We start from the raw sequence: 27,454 nt of genomic DNA, 5'->3' as shown, positions 1-27,454 counted from the left end.
AAACTGCACCATGCCTGTAAGCAAATTACTGCGATGAGCTGAAAGAAATGCTACAACTTGGAGCAATAGAACCATTCCATAGCGAGTGATCCTGTCCAGTTGTCCTCATACCCAATCCTGACTGTACATGGAGGTTTTGTATAGATTTGCGGCAGCTGAATGGGATCTCAAGGTTCAACGCCTGCCCTATGGCATGCATTGATCAGGTTCTGGCCTGGCTGACCTTGTTCCTCTATGATCGACCCTCCTAGGTCCAACTTGGGTCCTTCCTATCATCTCTCTTCCTCTCTACATGTGGTGTTCCCCAGGGGTCTAACCTCTCGCCCTGGCTTTTCAACCAATACCTGGCAGCTCTCGTCCACTGCATTTCCATTTTCTGCTCAAATCTTCAGTGCTACGCTGACGACACAATTCATTTTCCGGCTTCCCTCGGCCACCTCCTCTCCCTTTCTCATCTCTGATTGCCTAACTGCCATTCAAGATTGGTGTGCCTCCAATGATCTTTGTCTGAATGCCAGAAATACGGAGATCCTCCTCATTGGCACACCTTCCCCATCTTTTCCCCTCACTCTCTGGCTGGCCTCCCTTGGTCCTCCTAATACCCCCACCTGCGAGGCTAAGAACCTCAGGATCATCTTTGACTCCACACTTTCCTTCTCCGGCCACATCTCTGATGTCTCTAAAAAGTCAAACTTTCTACTGCACCTTCTCAGAGGTACTCTGCCTTTCCTCTCCTCCCCCCAGAAGCTCACTGTCTCCCAAGCTCTGGTTCCCTCTAGGTTGGACTATTGTAACAGCCTCTTTCTAAATCTATCTGCCTCTACTTTCCGCCCTCTGCAACTAATCCAGAACAGGTCTGCAAGACTGGTCCTTGGCCTCAAGCCCTAGGATCATATCACTCCAGCTCTGAAATCTCTTCATTGGCTCCCAGTGGATGCAATGATTAAATTCAAAACCCTCTGCATTGTCCACAAGGGTTTCTGGGGCCTGGGTCCAAAACACCTTCAGTTATCCCTCCACAAACACCTCCCCTCTCAAGCTCTTAACTCCTCTACCTCTAACTCCCTCAGGGTCAGTCGTTTTTCAAAGAAACGAGCTGGGGGTAAATCCCTGTCTTCAGCTGTGGCCTCCCTCTGGAACAGCCTCCCTGCCACTCTAAAACCTCAGGAGAACCATCTCCGGTTCCAGAAGCACCTCAAGACCTTCCTCTTTGCTTCTGCCTACGCTCCCCCGCTGATCTGTTCTCTCGACACTGTGCACCTGGCCACCCTCTGTCCTCCGGGCCCAGGTACCTGCTCAACCTGCCACCTTCTCGCACTGCCTCCGGGCCACCCCTTGCACTGGGGTCTGTATCTGTACCCATACAGCCCCCCCTTATTCTTCCTGCACTTATCAGACCTACCCTATCTGCTGCCTTAAACCCAGCACTTGCCACTTGCTGGCTGCACTACCAGTGTTTGTTGCCTTTATTATTTATTTATTTATTTATTTATCATTATTTATCTGTTTTCTCCTTTGCTCCGTGCTTTCCACTTCTCCCCCTTCCCCTGTCCCTTGCACTTGCGCGTTCTCAATTTCATTGGGCCTAGTAAGATTGTTGTTTTGTTCTCCCCTGTTCCCCTCCCTGGCCTTGTCGTGCTATGAAACACTTGTGTACGAACACGATAGAAATAAAATATCAATATCAACTGATGAGTTAGTCGAGAGGTTGCGAACAGCCAAATTCATTTTGACTTTAGACCTGATGAAGCCCTACTGAGAAGTCCCTCTGGATGAGGAGGCAAACCCCAAAATGGCCTGCTCAACCCCAGAGGGCCTGCTTCACTTTACAGTCCTACCCTTTGGACTTCATGGGTCACCTACAACCTTCCAAAGGCTAATGGACCATATACTGGGACCATGCCGAGAATTTGTCATAGCATCTCTCGATGATATTGTTGTCCATAGTACAACTGGAAGGAGCATCTATGACACTTGACACTTGAATGTGGCCAATTGAGGAAAGCTCCCTAACGCAAACCACACCAAGGGCCATCTCACTTGCCCACCCGTGAACTATCTAGGTTTCCAGGTGGGGGTGGTCAGGTATGGTCCCATAAAAAAGGACATTCTGATATTCATGGGTTTAGTAGTGTATCACCGGCAGTTCATTACCAATTTTTCTGATACTGCAGCACCACTTTAGGACAAACTCAGAAAGACCTTTCTCAACATCATCCAGTAGGAGTTCTAATATCAGGTTGCTTTTGATCAACTGAAACAAGCCCTCTGTGGAAACCCAGTTCTCATTATGCCAGTCTTATCTACAGAGTTTATTTTGCAAAGACACCTCTTCCATTGGTCTCGGGCCTTATTATCCAAAGTGGAAAATGGGCAAGAAAATCCTATTACATATGTAAGTCAAAATCTCCATCTTTGCAACATCAATTATGTCATAATTGAACCCTCGCTATAAAGAAGGCTGGCAACCCTCTCACATACTACATAACGGGTAAAGGCAAACCTGTGGCCAACCATGCTCCCCATGTGTGGATGACAAGATATAAGGACAAAAATCCTTGTATCATAAAATGGTTCTTGGTCCTTTTTTCTTTATCATCAGAACATTGGGTCACGCTAAATCAAGCAAACAGATTTCCTATCCCGATACCCTCAGGCATGCCGACCGCAGGAAGAGTGGGAAGAAGAACAGGATTTGGATGAAAGGATGGAGGTGTGTGGCAAGGCCAGTGCCATGGCCTTGTCAAAGGGGGACACCAACCCCTTTCGAAAGGTGGTGGGAGATTTAGGGAGAGGTCCACAGCCCACCCTTAACCTGGGTACAGGAACACTGGAAGAGACTCCAATTCATACCCCTTCACTTTGTGCCTGCATGTTGACTCAAAGTACACTGGCAGAATCACACTGATCCATCAGTGCCCCATAAGAGCCAAGAGGAAGTCGGAATTACTGAAACCTGTTCCGTAGACAGCAACCCTCCCAGAGATTTTAACAGCGGTAAAGCAGCAGTGATAGACAGCCCACCAGTAGAGAGACAAAAAGCCCCAACAACAGTGATGCGGCAGTGAAACTGTGCACACTCCACTCTGGACTACAGTGTAAACCCGCCCCGTATACTGGGGAACCACTAGACTGCCGGACAGAATCCCAGAGGACCTAAACACTTCCTTTGGGGAACCTTACCATAGAGAAGGCAGGTATGGATGCCCCCAGACAAACTTGGTCATTTGGAGCTACCATTTTCGTGCATTTGCGGCTCCGCACAGAGATACAGGGCATGGCTTAACACGGATCTTTATGCCTTTCTTGTTCTGTAACACCCCCCGGGCGGAGTAAGAGCAGACGGTTGGTAAGCCAGAGTAGACCAATACCAGGGGACGTGAAGTATAAAGCACGGAACAAGAAACATGAAGGTGAAGGTTATTCAGGTGCGGTTAGAGGAGGTGGAGCTGGTGGACCCCCCTTTTTTGGTCATGGACGTGTGACATTGCGCATTGCTGCAATTACGTCATTGTGCTCGCGTCGTAATGTTTTGAAATAGCAGCCGTTGTGTGGCAGTACTGGCCTCTAGTACTGGCGTGTTGAGCTGAGGAGGACGTTGTAACCTCTAGCTGTTTGAGAGCAGGCAAGGTTGGAGCTTTTGGTACCCAAGGTTTTTTTTCTTCATGCTGTGGGCCAAAGCTCACTTTGTGATGTTGGTTGTGAGGGCTAGGCTGAACCTCTGTTGCAGATGTATTTTTCAGTATGATATTGATGTTACAATATTGTTGTGAACAAAAGCTGGTTAGAATTTAGCTGCCTATGAGTAGGGGGATAGATCAGGAATGGTTTCTATCTTGGGAGAATGTGGGGGTTTCATTAAGATGTTTGCACCCAATGGTAAATTTAACATTTCTATTTCCGTCACGGTGCCCTCTTATACCTTTCCATCTATTTTTAGATCTTGTTGGTGGACTTTGCTAAGAGTCTGACGTCTTTCTACCTTATGCTACATCTTGGCAATGGCACGGAGTGGCTAGTAGGTAAAAAGCACATATTTTTATTTTTTGAATGACTAATTCCAGTTCTTTGGTATGATCAGTTGAAAGAGTATTGCATTTTGCCCAGTATGATTTTGGGTTGCAGAGTAGCCATATTGAGTTGGCCTTTCTTTGACGAAGATTCCCACATTTGAAGTGAAGATTTGATGAACTCATGTTGCCGTTTGTGTACCATGGATTACTTACCAGGTACTGACATATTTATGTTCTAGTGTCGGGTTTGCTCTAAGTTTAAGGTGAATCAATTTGAAGAACCTTTCAATTGTTGGACTAAGGCACTGTCTCTCTGGTTTTGTCTTGTTTTTAGTTAAGAAAATGAGCAGCACTTCCATTGAATTCTAAGGAACACGCACATTCTTTAATGCTCAGCCCCTGAGGAATGTCCTGTATTGGGTTGCATCAGAAGGACAGAGCATAGATTGATATACTTTTAGATTCAACTATGTATGATGTCGCAAGAATAATTGTTTGTATTTCTTTTCTTGGGTCAGGGATGATTGTTATTTTCACATGTTTTTACATGTAAGTGCCCGTGATCGTATGATTTTATCACTTGTGTTTTATATAATTTTGAATTTATTAAAGTATTTTTGTAATACCATATAATGCACCTGTCCATTGTTTTAGGACTATGGCGTATTAAATTATATTTGAACGTGTCTGTTGGTCCAGAAACCTGACACGCAACCTCCCTTTTATGTACTCTTATGGTTTCTGTGCGCAGGCAGTAGGAAGGTTTCGCTAAACCCAGCGAAAGTCTTGGGCACACTGTTTATATATTGTTTGGACCAAGAGAACAGCAAGATGAAGGAAGGATTGGTGAAGTGTGGAGGCATTTAGTGGAGAAGCTGAGGTGTTGGCTTAGTGAGTGCAAGGGTACTGCAGTGTGAGTTTGTGTGTTTGTGTAGAAAGTGGGTTAGGAGGGTTAGTGTAAGGAGGGGTTGTGAATGAAATGGTTACAAGCTGAAGGGGGGTTGTTTGACTAGTAGTGGAGGAAGAGATTAGTAGTGGGAGGAGTAGAGTAGTAGTGTGATGAGGGGAGGAGTGAGTGATAGGAAAAGTAACATCATAGGGTGGAGACAAGAGTCAGGAGGTGTGAAACGTCAGCTGGATAGGAGAGTGTTGGGAAAAAGAAGAGGAAAGGTGTAGTAGTGAGGGTAAAGAAAGGACAAGGTAAGTGTGAATGTGTTTGATCCAACCTGATTCCAGATTCCAGCAGAGTAAGTGAAATGCACAATCCCATTGGAATACTAACAACTGGACAGGGCAGGGACAGCAAGTATGTCCCAGACGGAGTCTATATAGATGGCATTTTGGGGAAACGTCTCTAGTACAAGACAAGTGCTTAGACAATAGTGGTTCCCGTTCGGTAGCACTTACTGAGTATATGGACATCTCGAATAGGGAAGGGACACCAAAGAAGACAAGAGAGAAAGAGAGGGACGGCCTTAGGGCCCATAAAAATACAACAAAAAACCTTTGACTTCCTTCAAAGGATTTTTGGGCCTCCTGTTACATAAGGGTACAACCAATATGAAGAAATAGAATTAGGAAAATGCAAAGGAAATAAGGTAAAGGCGGCCGATACCCCATTCAATCACCCTCTGTATGCCAAATGTTAGGGTTTCATTTCAGACAAGAATCACCCCAAAACCCAGAGTAATGCAACTTCCTTCAGCCCAGACACAGGGTCATTCAAACAGCTGGGCAGAGCCACTGCAGCAAATTGTTTGGGAGTTGAAGACATGGCACACCAGAAGAGGAAATATTGGGGGGCATAACAAACAAGGGCTTGAAATAGCCGGTGAAAGCTTATTCTACTGGTTGCTTGCACTGAAATGAATGTTAAAATAGTGTTTTTTTACACTTTTGTAATCTTGAAATACATCTGCAGCCTTTTTTCTCCTCCCAAAATACTGTGGTCTCTGTTCATTATTCATCTATATTGAGGTTGCAATGATAGAACTCAACCCCACTAACCACACTGGTGTGGCCAAGTGCTAAGGGTATGATTCGGCTTTAAATGTACTGCCAAGAGTCAGCTGCAGGAGCAATTGGAAACCCCTAAGTGCATCGTATACCAACAGTGATTCTTTTGCCCTTTCAAATGGGACAGCATTTCCATCTGAATCCTGAACACCTGGCCAGTTCACAACCACCACCTGTTATGTTATGTTATTTGGCATTTATATAGCACGCTATATATCATTGGTATGACCTCAAAGCGCTGGTATGTTGAACGCCCTCGGGGACCGTAGTCTAGGTCAGTTGAGAGAATAAAGTGTTGCAGGGTGCTTGGGAGCACCAGTTATGTGTGCAGCTGATGTAATTGCCTGATGGTAGCTGCATCCTAGCATTAGGTGTGGTGGTATTGAGATCAGTTGAATATGTGCAGTCTGGCGGGTGGAGATCAAGACTGGGTTCTGGCTGCGTTGGGCCCGTAGGGCACTTATGTGTACCGCTAGACTGGTTTGTCATGGGATATAGCTGCGTTTTATTAGAATGATGAGGTGTTAATGTGTTAATGACGTATGTGAGTAGCTAGGCTGAATTGGATCGAGGGGTATAGCTGCACTTTGAGTGATGGTGTAGAGAAGAGAGTAAGCATAGTGATATGGGAGGTGAGAGTTTGGGTTGAGTTATGATCTAAAACATAGGTAAGTAACTTATAGAACTATCTCAGGCAGCATTTTCTAGTTGTGAGTCCAGCAAGTGAGAGCGATTCTAATTGTGCAGCGTATGAACCTGAGTCATAGTGCTATCAGAGGGGGTACTTTCAAGAGGTGAGATAAAGTAGCTTACTAGATGTGAATCATTCTTGCAAGAACAATTCCTAAGCGTGAAATAGATCACAGTAACATCATAGCATGCACCCTCTAAGTTTGAGTCAATTGTAATAAGACCAGTTCTAGGAGAAAGGCACAGGCAGGCGACACAGACTAGTAGATTCACAGTACTATCACAGTGGGCACTTTCTAGGTCTGGTCCAGTGCAATGCTAATTATTTCTAGCAATTTTCTGACTGTGACAAAGACTAGTTAATACACAGTACTATCACAGATTTTGAGAATCCTGCATGGTGGGAGAGAGGCCCAGCTCCCACAATACACCATGCCCACCATACAATAGACAAAGATGTAGGCCACACCCAGATTTGAGTGTCCTGCAAAGCCATGAAGAGGACTAAGTTTCACAATACACTACGTTTCACTATATGGCAAAGATGGGGGCTATATCTAGATATGAGAGTCTTGTATAGAGGGAGAAAGGTCTAGGTTCCACAATAGGTGGGTCTCAACATATAACAGCCAGAGACGGAGGTCAAACCTAGATTCGTGAATCCTGCAGAGCGGGAGAGAGGCCTATGTTTCCCAATACATTACGTTTCACCATACAGTAGACAAAGGGGAGGCTGGCTGTACCTGGATTTGAGAGTCTGTGTTTGCTTAACATTCACAATTCCATCTAAGTGTGGCGCATACCAGCATTCACAATTCTATCCAAGTGTGGCACCTACTTAAGATTCACAGTTCCATCTAAGTGCGGCATTGCCATGATTCACAATTCCATCCAAGTGTGGCACTTCCCAATATTCACAATTCTATCCATGAGTGGCATTTATTTAAGATTCACAATTCTATCTAAGTGAGGCATTTACTAGCATTCAAGTCTTGTAGTATCCAGCACTGCTGTCACCCTTTCAGCGGCCAGTGCTATTACCATTGAGGCAGTGCACAGTCACCATAACTACAGCTGTTCCCTGTGCTGCAGCACACCAGAGGATAGCAACGCCAAACTAATTGCATCCTATTTTAAATACATGACACAAGAACATAAAACTAAAGCCCACGAATGACCACTGACCCATTTGAGTGTAAATGATTTATGTTAACAATTTATTTATTTTTGGGCTTAAGTTCTTGTGTCATGTATTTGAGATTTCATCTTTCGCATTTGTGCTATTTATTAATTTGGAAAATATAGCCATATGCACCATAATTTTTAACTCTCTCTTTACTATTCTTTTTATGCAATTTCACTTTTACTAGACTTTTGTGCAATGTTGCATATGTCTAATTTATTATGGCATTTTTTTTGCAACATATTTTCTGTGAATATTCAAAATAAATATTTCTGTATTAAAATTAATTGTGTCTTTTTTGAGTTTTAATAAATGAGTCAGTCAAAAAATAACTAGGTGTAAACATTTATGGAATCGTACCATTACTGTGACAACACTATGTTGCCTGGTACGATTCCTGCGCCTTTGCGCAGTAAAAAAATCCCGACCCCCATTACTGCGACTAAGGGAAGTGTGGGTTGCGGGGTGTCCCCCGCTTCTCTTAGTCGTGGTAATGGGGATTAGGAGTTGTGGGGGGTCTCCCGCTTCCGTTAAATGGAGAGCAAGGGACAAGAAAGTTTTAACAAAAAATAAATAAATAAATAAATAAATAAATGGGACCTTGCGGCGAGAGAGCCAACTGACGAAGGTGGGTGGGAACTGGCGCCGTAGGGATTGAGGGAAGTCAATAGCACACTTCCATGTGTGCTGCCGTTAAGGTAAGTGGCCGGGGGGGCGGGTGAGGGGATCCGGACCACAGTGAACTATCTGATCATTGCGCTGTGTTGTAATGGTCATCGACATTTTCGTCGGCAGAGTTACGGGCAGAGCAGTGATCACATAGATTCATCATTTATTGCTTTGATGTCTAATTTAAAATGAAATTTCAAATTATGGTTTAAGAAAACTGATATAAATTAACCCCCAACAGGAACACCTCTTTGTTTAACATTCCAAGTACATTACCCTGTGTCCGGAGAGTGCAGGACTATGATACTCCAGCATGCTGTCCATGCACCCCCTGTGCTAGCAGGCATGTTTACGGGAAGCGATCCAGTCCCGAGCACCACCAGATAGACCAGTTAGAAGACTCAGAGTTGGAGGTGAATGCTTCGAGTCTCCCCCAAACTCGGAATTTGGCAGAGCAGTAATGCAGCTGTAATAGCGTTACTCCTGCATTTGTACTGCTCTGCCAAACTCCTGATGAGGCCCTAAGTCTTTTATCACCTGGTACTGACCAAACAATTCTATCACCCGGAACTGTATGACCAGGTAAGACTTGAGGGATTAGACGATTGCAGTCCGTGGACGTTCCGGGTCTGGTATGAGCAGGTAAGACTTGAGGGATTAGACGAATGCAGTCCGTGGACGTTCCGGGTCTGATATGAGCAGGTAAGACGTGAGGGATTAGACGAGTGCAGTCCGTGGACGTTCCGGGTCTGGTTTGAGCAGGTAAGACTTGAGAGCAATGACAAGAAGGAAGCAAGGATGGTCACAAGGCGGGCCGGGGATTCAAGGAGCCAAGAAGACAAGGTACGTAGCTTTGAAAACAGACAAATGCAGAAGCGCAGCCGTGCGCGGAGGCGCGGCTTAAGTACTGGCACCTGACCGTACACACAGGACGGCACCGTAGGCCTGAGTACCTACGCGAATACCATGGCCGCCAGCATTTCCATGGCAACCCATAACGTTCTGTGAAAGGACGCGCCAGAAACAATGCAGCACGGTTCTGAGGCTTAACAGACCACCTCGATTTGGAACCAAAAACGTTTGCTCCCCTGGGTTTACTAGGTAGGTTGTTATTGCGTGAGCTCAGTCTATGTTTATCCAACGAGGCATTCAATGGAACCCTGACACCGGTGGCCAAGAAACACTTGAGTCAGCATGTGGCAACCCTCACCCATGCCTACAACAATGCTACTGCGGTCACGCCATACTAACTGATGTTCAGCAGAGATGCCAGACTGCCTGTAGATCAGTGTTTCGTGGTATCATCAGACGGAACAGGCATTTAGAACTACATCTGCTGTGTGAGGCAGCTCCTAAATCAGCTTGAGCTAGCCCACCAACCGAACAGATTGCTGCAGCTAAACCACCAACAATAACAAACCCTGCTACAATACCAGGCTTAAGGCAAAGAGGTTGGAAGAAGCTCAGTGATAAGTGAGTCTCAGTCATTCATCCTAGAGGATCTGCTGGACAATCCTACATGTCTACTGACTATGCAAAGAAGGAAAACAAAGTACCATCAGGACCTTCCGCTGAAATCACCTTCTCTCAGCTAGCAATGAGGTTTAGTTAAGAGGTCAAGAGGCCAAGAAACACAGGCCAACTCAGCCTTCAAAAAGACAGTGGGCCACGTTGAAGACAGCCAAAACCCAGAGAGAGTTTGAAGCCCAGAATCTTCCCAGGCACTGAATCAAGATGGAAGCCACCCAGAAGTTGCAGCAGATTTGGCCAGCAATCAGTTTAATGAAAGTCCTGAACATTACCTTGGATTCTCATAGATATGCGTACCCATGCCCCAGTATCAAGACCCTGCTCCTATACAAATGGACATTCCTTCTTTCTCTCCAGCACCCTGTATTGAAGTTCAACCTGAACCTGGCCCTGGGGACCCTGCTGAGGAGGAGCCCCTAGAAGAGACCCCCTGCTGCTCATCAAAAGTCCGACAGAGAAAGCAGGGCAGTCATTAAACTCAGTTATGATTCTCTCAGGGTCCAGTGCAAGATTCCCTCTGCCTGGTCACCCCTATCATAAGCGCATCTCTCCTTCGGTCTAAAGGAGCCCCTAGGCACTGTGCAAGGTGACAGAGATAGATGATAGTGAGTGGCAGCATGTGGCACAACAACTCAGATCATGGTTGGATGGCTTCATCCAAGAGGCCGGTCTATGCTCAGGGTAAGGGTATTAGAAAAGGTGAGCTGCGATGTAACCCCTTGGTCGAAATGGGGGTGGGTTGGAACAGCAGAGGCCACAGTGAAGGGCTAAACAGTATATGCGTATTTAGACAATGAGTTTAGCCCAGCATCTCAAGGGCTATATAGAGTGTGTTCCTGCTGCATGGGCTGATCAAGCCAGAATTGAAATTTAAATAATGTGGAAAGCAAAAACCCGATGAGCCATTGCGAGAGATTGTTTCTAACCCTCCTGCCTGGAGGGTTTGTGTTGCTTTTTACCTTGCACCCGAGGTTTCACTTGCGGGCCTGCAAGCCCCTCTTGACATGTATTGAAGATAATACCTGGCCCGTGATCCTATCAGCAGCAAAGCATCACCTGTAACGCCCACTGGAGCAGTGGAAGTGTCACATTGAAATCACTGCCACAACCTGCTGCTAGCAACTTACTCAAACCCCCCCCCCCCCCCCCCTTGTCCCCCCACCACCCATGGCCCCGTGCAGAAGAGCACCAAACCTTTGTCTTGCATTCAACCTTTCTCCTCCTTCACCTGAGTGCAGCTGGAATTCATGGCCAGGATTTGTGGAAACACCAGTCCAGGCCCAAGAGCACCAATCAGAGGACAGAACCCCTGAACCAATCAGCCTAACTCCCCCCGTTACCATCAAATGTGGTAGGGCTGCCTTTAATTTTGCCTTAAATCCACCATAAATAGCTGCATGAGTGGTGGTGAACCCCTCAGCGCACCCAACCCAAAGAGTCATTATTTGGAGTTATCTACTGGATAAGCAAGCAGCTAAGGACCCATTGACCACCTACACATAAAAAAGCCATCATTTTATCTTTCCAATTTAAACGCTCAAATTTCCAGTAGTGTGTCATCGATGAGGTAATAAGTGAGGTCATATGTGATATCACCAGTGTGCTCAAGGGCTGCACAACGGGGGACTCAGATGGCATAACTTCCAGTTGCCGAACTTCAAAGGTTTTGTTACTTTAAATTCTTACCTTAACGTCACCTCAAATAAAGTTTTTTCCACTAAATTTCAAGGGTTTTGTTAAGCTATAGCAGTGTCAGCGGCAGGCCTTACCTTCTCGATCGGTTGATGGCGGGACTGTCCCTCCGTGAAACCACTCTGACTAGAGGGGAGACGAAGGAGACGAAACACTCCAGTGTTCTTGGATGGCAGGAATATGAAGGAAAAATGGAGAACCTGAAAAAACTTCCAGAATTGAAAAATATAGCTGATGCTCCCTGGAAGAAGGACGAACCTCCAGATGACGTGAAGACTAGTCCCAGGAAACAGGAGAATCATTCATTAAGGGAACAGGATCCAGCAGGAAGAGGAGGGGAGAAGAAGGCAGGACGAGGAGTATGAAGAAGGAAGGCCCAGGGCCAGACTACAGAAAAAAAAGAGCAAGAAACAGAGGCTGCCGGGAACCATGAGCAGGGAATAGGCAAAACATGGAGGGGCCGAGCATCGACTCGGGGGGGGGGGAGCTGACTCTTGAGACGCGACCAGCTGTAAGCGAGTCAGTGGTTCAGTCATATGCATGCCTATGAGAGGTGCAAAGTGGCCATCTTGAGATACAGGCTCCAGGCAGCCTGTGCGCAGATCCTGACAAGTGGCCTGTAGTGCTAATGTGTTTTCTTTTAATCTCATCAAAGATGGCATATTCAATACTATCATTATGTTACTCAGCTACACACCATGGGATTTGTCCACCATTAGGAATCTGTAGCCCACTGACCATGACCTGTGTTCTTGGTTAGCGACTTAAGTTTTCACCTTGTTACAATGGGGAACCGGGCCAAGAATATGTGCAATATTTGGCATGCTAAAGCATACATTCTGAAAAGGTTTTTTTGTGACCCCCACATCCTATTCTCACATGTTTTTTCTCTTGAGCACACCAAAATGGCGTGCTGATTGCATACAAATTCTCGCACATACATCCTTTATACTCACAAGATTTTTAAACAACTTGGCAGCTAATCCGTGCAACAGTTTAGGCCTTGGGTATGCAACCTTTAGCTCGCCAGATGGTTTAGACTGCAACATCCATCAGACCAAACTAGAGTAAGCAATGGTAAAGCATCAAGGGAGAGCAGCCTGTTGCAGACCCATGGTGTAAACTGTGTGCCTGTTCAAGTAATGCTAATTTTCCTTATGGGAAAGCCAATGGAAAAAAGTGGAGAGAAAACATCTTTTTACGTGCTTTATAACTTTTAAACCGTAGGACAAATTTTCACCAAACTTTCATGAGTCAGGGGAACATGGGCCGTGAAATGTTTTTTGAAAATATAATAGAGATGCGTCCAAAGAATCAAAATGTATTGATAATAGAATATTCGCAAAGACAGTGCCTCATTACAAGTTAGCCGGTCCGGATTTAACGGTGCCGGTAAAACCGTACCGGCACTGTTTTCCGAACTGGTTAACTACGAGTTCTGTGGCCATGTGGTGTTACACATGGCAGGTCTGACCTGGCGGGCGTAACGCCACCAGCCGCAGACGGATGCGGAAACACCGGCACCATTACCGCATGGTGCCGGTGTTTCCATGGCCCCCACTCCTCCGGGGAATGGGGAGTAATGGAATGCCAGCGCTGGAATTACCGGACCACCGGAGCTGTAATGCCCCAGTAATTCTGGCAAGTCCGGCGCCGGTAAATCCCACGAGTCCGGCGGCAGTCTGCCGGTTTTACGCCTACCACCAGACTCGTAATGAGGGCCAGTGAATCTTAGGTTTTGTTTAAATCTGGAACGACTAGCGTAGCCCTACAATATATATACATAGAGCTTTGGCAATTTTTAAGACAGGGATGTTGTATTCTCGGACATATAGTACTAATTAAGAACTTTGGCCTCGTGTTTAGCCTTCCATGGCGGGTAAGTGAACTGGACCAGCGTTGTGTTCTGTGTTTTATACAAAAAGCACAGAAAAGCAGATGTCTCTCATTACCTAACCTTCTTAAGCAACATCAGAGACACATAATGAATGTACCACAGCACCCAAATGGTCAAATATTTCCAGTCCGGTGTCCCATAGCACATGTCTGTTCATAATAATAATATGTGCATGGGATGTAACAGATGACTCAAGAATAGCTCCCTGTCTCAGAGGTGATTCAAGGGATTTTATTTAAAGTTTTGTGGGATATTTGGCCATGCCCCTCTCTCTCGTCTACTGTCAAACCTGTACCCTAACCCAGGCATCCCTGACCCCAGGATAGTAGATGCAGATCTAACTCGATCCTACTGTCGAGTTAGATCTTCTGCTAGTGATAAGGACATAAGGGCTGAAGTTCTCATCTCACAAGACTCTGAGGGACTTCCTACCTCTCTCTACATCATTCAGCTGTTAGTTTGTGAATGGGAAATGTCATGGTGCCTTACATTTATGCTGCTTGATTTAGGCCCTTCATCTATCATGCACACTCTCACCTCTCGCTTATTGCTTCTCCACTCTGGCTCACTCCTTCCACCAAACCCCTGTCCCTTCGATATTCTCACTCTTCCTAGGACTTACCTTCCACCCTTTGATGTTACTTCTCCTTCCTCCACGGTACTACTCCTTCCTATCCATCACTACTCTCTCTCCCATAGTTCTACTCCCACCTCCACATTACTACTCCCACTTCAATGATACTACTAGTCCCACCTCCACACTACTACTACTTCCACCCTACTCAAACACCTTCATTTCACCCAGAAACATCCGCTTCACAATCACTCCTTACACTAACCGCTCTACACAGTTGTCACAAAAACATGCACACTCACACTGCAGTACCAATTCCACTCTCTAGCCCACACATGCTCCACAAGTCGCCTCCACAGTCTGCCGCTCCTTCCTCCCTCCTCCTCCACCTCTGACCTCACCCAAATCGCCCACATTTCCTGCTTTCTTTTGCCACTTTTTATAGCCTTCCGCTGTCCAGGAGTAGGTTATTTTCACTAACCAATCTAATCCTGTCTTTTCCACCCAGGACGCGTCTGTCAAGTGAAAAGTCATAAGTGGTGCTGTAATCCACTCCCCCTTTCTGTGCCCTCTGTTTCTCACCACGTAACAGAGGCAGTATCCCGGGAAGGCTTTGCGTTTGTGTTCCGGGAGCCGGCTCTGATAGCTCCCACAGTAAGTTCTTTGGAGGAGATGGGTATGGTTCCTCACATAACATGGGGCCTTATTACAGGTCATCCACGTACAGCCGATAATTGAGATGGTGTCATAGGTGAGGATCTGGCTTCAATGGTCTTCATTTTAATTTGGATGCAGAGGTTTCAAGATGGTTTCCATGTGCAGATTTCTGGGCACCCTGGGATCTTACCTTTTTTGCTTAAACAGATGGGTTGCGTTAATAAGAATTTGGAGGGTGCTCTAGCATACAAGCAGGAGTTTGCACTGAGAATATGAAAACATTAACCAAATTTGAGTTTTTTGGTTTACTGGGAATCAGGTTAGCTAGACCTATGCAAGCCCTTTTATATGTATTAGTTCATTTTTTCTGAAATTCATGGTCTTCAATTCCTACAGCATTCCTTTATTTGATACACGGGTATTCTGCTGTTCTCTGGTTGCAGCACTGGTGAGTCTTCATGTATCAGACCACCCTGCTTTGCAGTACAGCTGACTAATGTTAGCCTGGGGATTGACGGACACCCTGTTTGGTCATGGTCTCTCTAACCTCCTGGCTCTCTACATTCCATAGAGACGTACTCATGCCATCGAGTTTTAGGTCTCTGTAGACATTTTGGACTTGTTGCTCGTTAGTCGTCCATTCTGGGATCGTCAGGCAAAGAGAATACCGGGTGATATTCTTGGGGATGATGTTAACAGAGTGCGTAATGTGGGTGTGGTTGGTTCCTGGCTAAGTGACTGTTGTGTTTATTATCAGAGTGCTGAACCACAATCTGTTTCCCTGCCACCTGACCCCCTGGTGGAGCTGTATCCGCGATTCTGGATTCACTTTCTGCCTGATCCTCTAGTGGACCTGTAATTGTGAAGACTTCACGGGTGTATCAAGCGAAAAGTTACTTGTCTACTAGAGGGCCTTCTCTGAGCTCCCAGGTCTGACATGGAGACCATCTCGGGGGGATCTGACAAATCTTTCGTTTTTCTTGTTCTGCAGTCTGAGGATTCCCTTGTTAGCCTATTTCGGTCTGTGTTCCATACATACGCAGCAATGGTTTTTCAACAGGTTTTTATATTATGCAGGGAGTATCCTGGAATGTTGGGTGGTTCCTGACTGGTTCCAAACTGTATATGGTTTTGCATCCACACTAGGGATTTGCCAGTTCAATAGTAATTGGACTCAGATTGACTTGAGTCTCTGGCTCTCACCAAGGAAAGTTATGTTTTGGGGCTATTAGCATTGTGCCTGGATGGGTAAGCCTGTTCCCTTTGATGTCTCCGGGGGATGGTGGTTGGGGGACCTACATCATTTATTGGTATCCCCCAATAATTTCCTCTCCAGGTCGGAGGACTTTGAGTGTGCTAGTTCAAATTCCAGATGATTTTTATGGCTCTACGTGTTTTCAAAGCCACAATGTGACCATTTTAAATGTAGGGCACCCCCCACACCCACCTCTAGCCCACACCCTCACCTGCAACCCCTCCCCCACCTACACATAGGAACTAATGTTCAATGAGCATGTAATGTAAATGAATGATGTAAAAGCCATGCATAATGCTTTTACCCCATTCATTCATGTATTTGAATGTAAAGGGGAAGAGTTACCTCCAGCTTCCAGCTGCAAGCTTTAAGCTGGAGGTAACTCCTCCAAGTTACCTCCAGAAATCGCTGGTATTACCATCCGGTAATAGTGCTGGAGTTAATATTGGCAACAATCCCCAGGAGAGCCCTAGGGGATTTACACCAGCAAACCACCACTTGTAATTATGTGGCATTACCACCAGAAGTAATACCTCCAGTGGTAATACTGCCCGACCAAGTGGCGGTATCAGTAATTCCGTATGCCGGTTTTCCAGCGGATTCACAACCAGAATACCTGCAAACTCACAATGAACCCCAGTGTTTAGATGTGGGCATTCATTAGTAAGTAATGGGACAAGGAAGGGTAGGACCAGGAGTAATACAGATTCATTACTCCTACTCTTCCTCTTCCCAGTACTTACTTTGGAAGGCTCCAGTCTTCTGAAAGGAGTATACATTTTCAATACATGAATCACTTATAAACAATACCAGAGATGTCAGATTGTCCCCATGGCCCAATAGCTGACTGTGACTAAAGAATACCAAACCATCAAGTGTAGTCTTATTGCAACATTTGGTTAGCAAGCCTAAGATGCTTGCTGAATCGATGTACCAAAGCAATTGTCCCACTCCGGGATGTGTAATAAGTTGTACTGCCTAAAAGTCAGGGGAGAGGTCCAGGTGCACACCCATTACGTTTCCTTGCGCAAGACCCCCTCTAGCTTCTACACAAGAGGCTGTAATGGCCTGGTTGAACTGTGCTGAATGCCCCCCAGAGGGGGCATCTATGCCCTGGTGTAGGCTGGGGCAATGGTATAGTTTAGGCATATGCTGATGGACATAGTGGAGGTCTTCCTGACCCTGCTAGGTGCTCTAAAAGTAAGTAATGAACAAGTTATCAGAATCTATGAGGGAAGCAGTCCTCCTGAGGTATGTGAGTAGGGCCATTTTTACATTAAGTAACAATGGAATCCCCTCAGGAGGAGCAGCTAGGATTTCCGGTCTATTTACCATAGACATGTGGAACTTCCTACAGTTGTATCAAAAAGTCATTGCCTCTGGGCTGTTTTCGAAGTCGGGGAAGTGCAGAGGAGGGCCCTGCGTTTGCTAAGTCTGAGGGCTGAGTTGATAGACATCAAGAAAACTGTTTTCATTGTTGTGACTTTTACATTAGTTGTCTCCAATAGCTTTAATGGAGAATCCTGAAGTGTTTGAAGACTGGGGCGGTGTAGGAGGCCCCAGGGCTGGGGGACGACATGTTATTGCGCAACTCCTTAGCAGTCACATGATGGTAGACTCATCTAGGGGCCTTCCAACACAGTTCTCTTACTGCCCTTGTGGCTCCAATGGCGGCCTAAGAGAAGAGTGAGCGAGACCCATTTCGAATGTCCTTCTACAGGAAATATGTGATGACGGCCATATCACATTATAAAGGTCTGAATGTTGTGGTTTTCTGTGAGAAATCCGAGGGCGTTCTCACATTTACTCCTCGGGCATCTCCTGCTCAGGTGGCCAGTGAACCCTGGGGGTGGATTAGCGAGGGAGGATCACCCGAGTGGTGGGTTCTTGGGGATTGTGGAGAGGAAATCCAAAGGTCAGGCATTGTATTTACCCCTTCCTAATTCTGATCTACTCTCTTCTCCCTCAGCCTTCATGGGCTATTGTCAACCATATCCGATATTCACTTCTGTAACCCTAGGAGGAAAAAATGAGGTTAGAAAGAAGCAACAGAGAATAATGTCTACTTCTCATTCCAAATTCCATTCTAACAGGTGAGCAAAGAAAGAACAACCAGTTCAAGATGGACTTCTTCTAATAATGTTTTCCCCCTGAAACTGCACAAAGTACTGAGAAGAAGAAGATGCCTCGAAGAGTAATACAGATCACCTATAGCAAACACCACTATATTACTGGGACGAAGAAGAAGGACACTGGAAAATACAGGGCTGAAGGTCGGGCATGTTCCAGTAATTGGTCTAATTGGAATCAGGCAAACCAGGCGAGTGAATCACACCGGAAACCCCTTGAGAAGGTTCATATGTATAGAAGTTGGAGCACCAGTGAACTGGAGGAGAGAGCAGCAGTAAGGCTAGCCCAACCAGCAAGAAGCGAAGGGAGAATGGGACTCTGAGATGCTAAAGGACTGCAGAGTGAAACAAAGTGCAATTGCGTGATGAGGGAGCTGTGTCTCCAGGGAGTCGGTGAAGGCGGGAGAAGGGAACCATGGAGAGAGTTGATCCCTTCATTGTGGCCAAGCAGTGCTCGTTCCCATGTGTCTAAGTACCAGCCCAGGGACGTCAGAGGGGCAGGCAATGAGACCCTGGCCTTGAACACAAGAAATCGCATCAACCAGGAATCTAAACAAAAGAGTGATTCAACCAGTGAGTTTCAGAGCGCATATGAATGGTGCTGAGCTACATTGTATCAGAGTGGTCTGTGCTATCGGCACGCTCTCGAAAGCGTCTGGTCAAAGCAGAAAAACAAACTGAAAGAAATGTAGTGTTAGAAGAGAAGTGTTTATAAACAATGGACCTCATGGCAAGTCTGCCAGTCCGGACATAATGTTGCCGGTAAAACCATACCGGCATCGTTTACCGGACCGGCTAATTCCGACCTGCGATCCCGGAAACACCATCACCTCGAAGCTACCCCTGCAATGACAACGCACCTGGAATTTGCATCGGCAGAAACAGCGCGACGACTCACCGACGCACCCCCAGTTACCGGCAACGCGTAACACCGTGCTCATTATGAGTAGCACGGACACGGAAACACTGCACTAAAAATGGCAGAAATGTGCACACATTTGACGGGTGATGCACTCAGGTGGTGTATCTCAGCATGCACTCAGTTGCACACTGTCTGCCTGTCCTTGGGGGCATGTCTCATGTGCGTGTGGAGTGTGGTGTGGGTCATTGGTGGATGCGTTGGGTCACTCTGGGCCTGGAAGGTGGGGGCCAACATTCACACTCTTGGCTTTCAAATCTGTGTACTTACCAGCATAGCCAGGTGGGCTGACTCCAGCCTCTGCTTCACCTACGCCCTGGATCCCTTCCAGGTGCAGGACACTACTGCACCTCTCCTCCCATGTCTGGAGCTTCAGGGCTGATGTAGGCCCTCTGCCTTAGCTGGTGCTGTGCTGGCGGTGTGCTGCCATTAGGTTGCGCACACGCAGCCGTAGATCGTCCCACCGCTTGTGGCAGTCTTTGACTGTGCGCACAGTCACACCAACTGCAGTGCACTTCTGTGCTGCTGCCGCTCAGATCTCCTTACGCCGCTGCTGAGTGCTGTACCTTTGGTCGGCACTAAACTGCATTGGGGCATTTTCAACAATGTGCTCCACCAGCACTGTCAATTCAGGCTCGCTGAAGTGTGGCTTCCGCTGGCGGGTGGCTGGAATGCGCAATGCCATCTTCCTAGTGGTGTGTGTCAAGTCCCAGTGGAAGTAGGACCTGTGGTTGCAGGGGATGGCAGTGGATTGTGGTTTAAATAATGGCTGCCACTCTCTTTCCGGTTTTCGCGATCTGTGTCGGCGCAGGTGGATATGGATATACCACTGCCATGTTTCAAGGTACATCCGTATCCGTGGGTGTTTGCATCCCGGCTGTGACACCGTTTCTGAGATGGTCTGGTGCATGCGACAGACAGCCCGTAATTTCACCTTATTTCTGCATGCTTGAGGACGCGGTAACAGTGCCACCGCCTTCACGGAAATAACGGATTCCGGAACGGCAGGCTTGTAATGAGGCCCAATATACCAGAGTGGTCACGTCAGAAGAAACATTAGGTGTTCAAAAGTCTCTGCTCAATTAAAGACACTGAGAAAGTAATATAAACTGTCAATGCTATGAAAAGGAGAATGAAAGCTGTGAAATAGAAGCCGAGGGCAGCCAGTGAAGTGAGAGCAAAATACAAAAATAACAAAACTAAGGTGAACAAGTACAAGTGAAGGCTGCAATTAAAAGCCAAGAAAGTTAAACTTAGAAAAGAGAGCCAAAGAAGTGCCAAGAAAGAAAAATGATTAGTCAATGAACTTATGAGTCTTTGGAGTTGGTTGTGAACCGCTAAACCAACCCAAGTCCAGGTGGCTGAAAACTGGGCAAGGGCAAATGGTTACATGACCTGTAGCGTGTGGGCTGTGCGGGCTGTCAACTGCATCTAGACCAGGAGGCCCCAACAAATCTTGAAGAATTGTGAAAGCAACCCTGAAACAAGATAAAGTTGCACCGTGTGACATTATTTTATGAACCAGTACTTTAAACTTGGAGAAGGGAACCCTGAGCTCCTTTAGAACTTTTTATACTTAAACCAAGTGTGCTTTGTACTTGGGGAAGAGAAACCCAAGTCCTAAAGGAACATTTGAAACGTATAATTGTTGGAACTGTATCCTGAACTTGGGGCAGAGAGCTAGAGACTGCTCCAGACTATTTTCGAACACTTTTGAGTTACAATAACCCTGCACTACATTTCAGTATTAGACGTGAGGGCAAGCATAGGTTTTTCGACACAGACTTTGATTTGGACTTACGGGCATGGACTTTCCTTAGTTTCTTTAGGTAGGGAAAACCCTACCATAGTTTTAGGGCAGGTTAGGCATTACACCCATGCTGATACTTAATAAAGATTCTGAGGCCGATTCATGGAATAATTAGCACGGCGCAAGTGGCCAAAAACGTGCGAATCGCAGTGGAATAGCGAAAATCGCAGTGCAAGTGCGAAAATCGCACGAAAAGCAGCGCACATCGATTCATGGAAGTCCGTGCGCGAGAAAACCAGCGGATGTGCGATAAAAAATAGCGCGGCGCATGTTGGCGCACAGGCCATCTAACAGCGTGCGCCAGGTCACAGCGAAAATCGCACAGGCCACAGCGAAATTCGCACACAGCGCGGCGCACGCAACAAAAGTAGGCGGAACACGGGCGTAACACTCGGAATGGGGAACAACTTGCCAAAACGTGGGCGTCACGGGGGGAAGTACAGGGCACAAGTGCGCGGAACGCCCACACGCTCGCCTACAACACGTATTCATGGAATAGAATAGGGCAAAAAAGCGCACGCTCAAACCAGCGCACAGGTACAAACACGACCGCCACAAGAAAGCAGGCGGTAGCGTCTCTGCGGCTGTAAGAAATGTGCGCCAAAAGGTGCGCCAACAAATAGCACCTATATACTGCCATGATGAATGTCCTATACTGTGGCCCTCCAGGACAAATGACGTGCAAAGGGGTACCCACAAACACGGACACCCGCTGACAAAAAATACGTGTGCGTGTATACCGGGGTGCGCGGGAATTTCCACACGCGATTTCAGCAGGTTACGTGTATTTCAGGGGTGCGCGGGAAGTTCCACACGCGATTACAGCAGGGTACGTGTATTTCAGGGGTGCGCGGGAAGTTCCACACGCGATTTCATCAGGGTACGTGTATTTCAGGGGTGCGCGGGAAGTTCCACACGCGATTTCAGCAGGGTACGTGTATTTCAGGGGTGCGCGGGAAGTTCCACACACGATTGGGCCAGTGCGAGCAGGGTACGTGTATTTCAGGGGTGCGCGGGAAGTAACACACGCCATTGGGCCAGTGCGAGCAAGGCATGTGTATTACAGGGGTGCGCGGGAAGTTCCACACGCGATTTCAGCAGGGTACGTGTATTTCAGGGGTACGCGGGAAGTTCCACACGCGATTGGCCCAGTGCGAGCAGGGTACGTGTATTTCAGGGGTGCGCGGGAAGTTGCACATGCGATTTCAGCAGGGTACATGTATTTCAGGGGTGCGCGGGAAGTTCCACACGCGATTGGCCCAGTGCGAGCAGGGTACGTGTATTTCAGGGGTGCGCGGGAAGTTACACACGCGATTGGGCCAGTGCGAGCAAGGCATGTGTATTACAGGGGTGCGCGGGAAGTTCCACACGCGATTTCAGCAGGTTACGTGTATTTCAGGGGTGCGCGGGAAGTTCCACACTCGATTGGCCCAGTGCGAGCAGGGTACGTGTATTTCAGGGGTGCGCGGGAAGTTCCACACGTGATTTCAGCAGGGTACGTGTATTTCAGGGGTGCGCGGGAAGTTCCACACGCGATTGGCCCAGTGCGAGCAGGGTACGTGTATTTCAGGGGTGCGCGGGAAATTACACACGCGATTTCAGCAGGGTACGTGTATTTCAGGGGTGCGCGGGAAGTTCCACACGCGATTGGGCCAGTGCGAGCAGGGTACGTGTATTTCAGGGGTGCGCGGGAAGTTACACACGCGATTTCAGCAGGGTACGTGTATTTCAGGGGTGCGCGGGAAGTTCCACACGCGATTGGCCCAGTGCGAGCAGGGTACGTGTATTTCAGGGGTGCGCGGGAAGTTCCACACGCGATTTCAGCAGGGTACGTGTATTTCAGGGGTGCGTGGGAAGTTCCACACGCGATTGGCCCAGTGCGAGCAGGGTACGTGTATTTCAGGGGTGCGCGGGAAGTTACGCGATTGGCCCAGTGCGAGCAGGGTACGTGTATTTCAGGGGTGCGCGGGAAGTTCCACACGCGAGAGTCCCAGTGTGAGCAGGGTACGTGTATTTCAGGGGTGCGCGGGAAGTCCCACACGCAATTTCAGCAGGGTACGTGTATTTCAGGGGTTCTGGGGAGTACCACACGTGAATTGGCCGTGTGGGCCCTCCCAGGTGAACGCTCCACAACCTCCACGGACCCTGCAGGCAGCCCACACCACGGGGGACTACCCTGCACCCATGCTCATGTCCCGCAGGCAGCCCATCCACCATGGGCATCCTCCACCAGGCTCCCACTCATGTCTCCCACCACCCCCACCCCCCTGCCACCATGGGCAGACTCCAGCAGGCCCCCACTCATGTCTCCCACCACCCCCACCCCCCAGCCACCAGGGTCACCCTCCACCAGGCCCCCACTCATGTCTCCCACCACCCCCACCCCCCTGCCACCATGGGCAGACTCCAGCAGGCCCCCACTCATGTCTCCCACCACCCCCACCCCCCAGCCACCAGGGTCACCCTCCACCAGGCCCCCACTCATGTCTCCCACCACCCCCCTGCCACCATAGGCAGACTCCACCAGGCCCCCACTCATGTCTCCCACCACCCCCACCCCCCAGCAGTGCAGGGGCAGCCTCCACCAGGCCCCCACTCATGTCTACCACCACCCCCACACCCCAGCAGTGCAGGGGCAGCCTCCACCAGGCCCCCACCCATGTCTCCCACCACCCCCACCCCCCAGCCACCAGGGTCACCCTCCACCAGGCCCCCACTCATGTCAACCACCACCCCCACCCCCCTGCCACCATGGGCAGACTACACCAGGCCCCCACTCATGTCTCCCACCACCCCCACACACCAGCAGTGCAGGGGCAGCCTCCACCAGGCCCCCACCCATGTCTCCCACCACCCCCACCCCCAGCAGTGCAGGGGCAGCCTCCACCAGGCCCCCACTCATGTCTCCCACCACCCCCACCCCCCTGCCACCATGGGCAGACTCCACCAGGCCCCCACTCATGTCTCCCACCACCCCCACCCCCCAGCAGTGCAGGGGCAGCCTCCACCAGGCCCCCACTCATGTCACCCACCACCCCCACCCCCCAGCAGTGCAGGGGCAGCCTCCACCAGGCCCCCACTCATGTCTACCACCACCCCCACACACCAGCAGTGCAGGGGCAGCCTCCACCAGGCCCCCACTCATGTCTGCCACCACCCCCACCCCCCAGCCACCAGGGTCACCCTCCACCAGGCCCCCACTCATGTCTCCACCACTCCCACCCCCCTGCCACCATGGGCAGACTCCACCAGGCCCCCACTCATGTCTCCCACCACCCCCACCCCCCAGCAGTGCAGGGGCAGCCTCCACCAGGCCCCCACTCATGTCTACCACCACCCCCACACCCCAGCAGTGCAGGGGCAGCCCCCACCAGGCCCCCACTCATGTCACCCACCACCCCCACCCCCCTGCCACCATGGGCAGACTACACCAGGCCCCCACTCATGTCTCCCACCACCCCCACCCCCCAGGGTCAGCCTCCACCAGGCCCCCACTCATGTCTCCCACCACCCCCCTGCCACCATGGGCATCCTCCACCAGGCCCCCACTCATGTCTCCCACCACCCCCACCCCCCTGCCACCATGGACAGACTCCACCAGGCCCCCACTCATGTCTCCCACCACCCCCACCCCCCAGCAGTGCAGGGGCAGCCTCCACCAGGCCCCCACTCATGTCACCCACCACCCCCACCCCCCTGCCACCATGGGCAGACTCCACCAGGCCCCCACTCATGTCTCCCACCACCCCCCTGCCACCATGGGCAGACTACACCAGGCCCCCACTCATGTCACCCACCACCCCCACCCCCCTGCCACCATGGGCAGACTCCACCAGGCCCCCACTCATGTCTCCCACCACCCCCACCCCCCAGCCACCAGGGTCACCCTCCACCAGGCCCCCAATCATGTCACCCACCACCCCCACCCCCCTGCCACCATGGGCAGACTACACCAGGCCCCCACTCATGTCTCCCACCACCCCCACCCCCCAGCAGTGCAGGGGCAGACTCCACCAGGCCTCCACTCATGTCTCCCACCACCCCCACCCCCCAGCCACCAGGGTCACCCTCCACCAGGCCCCCACTCATGTCTCCCACCACCCCCCAGCAGTGCAGGGGCAGCCTCCACCAGGCCCCCACCCATGTCTCCCACCACCCCCACCCCCCAGCCACCAGGGTCACCCTCCAACAGGCCCCCACTCATGTCTCCCACCACCCCCACCCCCCTGCCACCATGGGCAGACTCCAGCAGGCCCCCACTCATGTCTCCCACCACCCCCACCCCCCAGCAGTGCAGGGGCAGCCTCCACCAGGCCCCCACTCATGTCTACCACCACCCCCACACCCCAGCAGTGCAGGGGCAGCCTCCACCAGGCCCCCACTCATGTCACCCACCACCCCCACCCCCCTGCCACCATGGGCAGACTCCACCAGGCCCCCACTCATGTCTCCCACCACCCCCACCCCCCAGCCACCAGGGTCACCCTCCACCAGGCCACCACTCATGTCTCCCACCACCCCCACCCCCCTGCCACCATGGGCAGACTCCAGCAGGCCCCCACTCATGTCTCCCACCACCCCCACCCCCCAGCCACCAAGGGTCACCCTCCACCAGGCCCCCACTCATGTCTCCCACCACCCCCACCCCCCTGCCACCATGGGCAGACTCCACCAGGCCCCCACTCATGTCTCCCACCACCCCCACCCCCCAGCAGTGCAGGGGCAGCCTCCACCAGGCCCCCACCCATGTCTCCCACCACCCCCACCCCCCAGCCACAAGGGTCACCCTCCACCAGGCCCCCACTCATGTCACCCACCACCCCCACCCCCCTGCCACCATGGGCAGACTACACCAGGCCCCCACTCATGTCTCCCACCACCCCCACACCCCAGCAGTGCAGGGGCAGCCTCCACCAGGCCCCCACCCATGTCTCCCACCACCCCCACCCCCAGCAGTGCAGGGGCAGCCTCCACCAGGCCCCCACTCATGTCTCCCACCACCCCCACCCCCCTGCCACCATGGGCAGACTCCACCAGGCCCCCACTCATGTCTACCACCACCCCCACACACCAGCAGTGCAGGGGCAGCCTCCACCAGGCCCCCACTCATGTCTGCCACCACCCCCACCCCCCAGCCACCAGGGTCACCCTCCACCAGGCCCCCACTCATGTCTCCCACCACCCCCACCCCCCAGCAGTGCAGAGGCAGCCTCCACCAGGCCCCCACTCATGTCTACCACCACCCCCACACCCCAGCAGTGCAGGGGCAGCCCCCACCAGGCCCCCACTCATGTCACCCACCACCCCCACCCCCCTGCCACCATGGGCAGACTACACCAGGCCCCCACTCATGTCTCCCACCACCCCCACCCCCCAGGGTCAGCCTCCACCAGGCCCCCACTCATGTCTCCCACCACCCCCCTGCCACCATGGGCATCCTCCACCAGGCCCCCACTCATGTCTCCCACCACCCCCACCCCCCTGCCACCATGGGCAGACTCCACCAGGCCCCCACTCATGTCTCCCACCACCCCCACCCCCCAGCAGTGCAGGGGCAGCCTCCACCAGGCCCCCACTCATGTCACCCACCACCCCCACCCCCCTGCCACCATGGGCAGACTCCACCAGGCCCCCACTCATGTCTCCCACCACCCCCCTGCCACCATGGGCAGACTACACCAGGCCCCCACTCATGTCACCCACCACCCCCACCCCCCTGCCACCATGGGCAGACTCCACCAGGCCCCCACTCATGTCTCCCACCACCCCCCAGCCACCAGGGTCACCCTCCACCAGGCCCCCACTCATGTCACCCACCACCCCCACCCCCCTGCCACCATGGGCAGACTACACCAGGCCCCCACTCATGTCTCCCACCACCCCCACCCCCCAGCAGTGCAGGGGCAGACTCCACCAGGCCCCCACTCATGTCTCCCACCACCCCCACCCCCCAGCCACCAGGGTCACCCTCCACCAGGCCCCCACTCATGTCTCCCACCACCCCCACCCCCCAGCAGTGCAGGGGCAGCCTCCACCAGGCCCCCACCCATGTCTCCCACCACCCCCACCCCCCAGCCACCAGGGTCACCCTCCAACAGGCCCCCACTCATGTCTCCCACCACCCCCACCCCCCTGCCACCATGGGCAGACTCCAGCAGGCCCCCACTCATGTCTCCCACCACCCCCACCCCCCAGCAGTGCAGGGGCAGCCTCCACCAGGCCCCCACTCATGTCTACCACCACCCCCACACCCCAGCAGTGCAGGGGCAGCCTCCACCAGGCCCCCACTCATGTCACCCACCACCCCCACCCCCCTGCCACCATGGGCAGACTACACCAGGCCCCCACTCATGTCTCCCACCACCCCCACCCCCCAGCCACCAGGGTCACCCTCCACCAGGCCCCCACTCATGTCTCCCA

Source organism: Ambystoma mexicanum, chromosome 1p (assembly GCF_040938575.1).
Source record: "Ambystoma mexicanum isolate Mex_15411 chromosome 1p, UKY_AmexF1_1, whole genome shotgun sequence".
NCBI lineage: Eukaryota > Metazoa > Chordata > Amphibia > Caudata > Ambystomatidae > Ambystoma > Ambystoma mexicanum.
The sequence above is the reverse complement of the archived record's forward strand: the minus strand, read 5'-3'. Positions refer to the sequence as shown.